Genomic DNA, 1401 nt, shown 5'->3' with positions numbered 1-1401 from the left:
TTCCACAGTGTGGTTTTCTTTGTGGCATTCTGTCTACTTGGATGGGAGCCCAGGCTCGGGTTGCTTACCGCGGAGCTGGCTGGACCCCTGGCAGCTGCGGTTCCCCAGGGCAGTGCACAGCCCGACTGCAGGCGTCGCCCAGCGCAGGGGTGCTCTGCTGCCTACTTGGCTCAGCCCTGGGAAATTGCATTTGCTTTACGTCTTATGTCTGGTGTTCACTCCTCCATTCTCTGTTTTGTCCCTCTGGAGCCCCCAGAGTTCTTGCTTGGGGTCTGTGACAGGATACAGGAGTCAGAGCTGGATTTTGCATTTCCGAGTAGTGGGTGTAGGCAGCAGTTGTACGAGGGTCTGGTCTCCAGCAGACTGCAGCAGGGTGTGTGGATGGCCCAGCACTGCAGTGGAGTGTGTCTAAACCATGTTTAATGTGCTGCTCTGGTTTTCTGCAGTGGCCTGGTATGTCTTGGTCCTGTGTCACCCTCGGTTGTGCCCGTCTGGTTCCTGGGAGAGTGCTGCTGGGTGGCAGTGGGAGTGCCAGGGTTGTAGCTTCTGGGTGTGGGGGCTTTGCACCTTTCTGAGGATTGGTAGCTCACACTCACCACTTGAGCCCCGGTCTGGCCCTGGGCAGCGGCGGCTCCTGCTCCCCTGGCTGTGGCTCACAGCTGCCCTGCCATGGGTGCATGGGGCCCCGCAGCTGCCCAAGCCCATGTGCAGCTGGGGAAGCCGGGTAGACTGCTGGGAGGGGCCTGGCTGGCACGCCACAGGGTGGGGTTGGTTCAGGATGCCTGCCTGGAGGGAATGGAGAGACAAGAGCAGCCCAGGTGTGAGGTGTAGCTGGGGCTGGCCCTAGTGGCCTGGAGAGTGGGGGCATCCCTGGTCCGCCTCCGGGACCCTCACCTGCGGGGTGGTGATCCTGTCAGAGGTGAGTGGTGTTGGACATGGGTTGTGTCCCCCATAACAGGCAGGGCTGTACTAAGGGGACCAGTGTGCACCATCCTGCAGAGGTAAGGTCCCTCTGCTGCTGAGCCACTCAGCTGCCTGCAGCCTGTGTCCCTCCTGCCAGGATCTCATGACCCCACCTCTGTCCCAGGACCCTGTGCCCACGGCCATGTGGTTCTATCATGCTGGCTAACCTGTGTCCAGGACAAGAGATGACCCTCTGGGGGTCCATGTTCCTTACTGCCCCTCCCCTGGCGTCATAGGCCTCTTCCCTGAGCCACAGGAAGTCATACCCCCTCGGAAGGCCATATGCCTCCCTTCCCACACTTGCCAGCCTACATCCAGGGCCCTCTGGAGTCAGAAGTCCCCCAGGGCCAAGGGAATGTGGACATTTCCGCCTCACCTGCTTCTGTGTGGACTTACTCACCCAGCTCTGCACCCCTTGTGCAGTCCAGACCAGATCCA

This window comes from Spermophilus citellus (genome assembly GCF_964194105.1).
Source record: "Spermophilus citellus genome assembly, chromosome: 7".
NCBI classification, from domain to species: domain Eukaryota; kingdom Metazoa; phylum Chordata; class Mammalia; order Rodentia; family Sciuridae; genus Spermophilus; species Spermophilus citellus.
The sequence above is the reverse complement of the archived record's forward strand: the minus strand, read 5'-3'. Positions refer to the sequence as shown.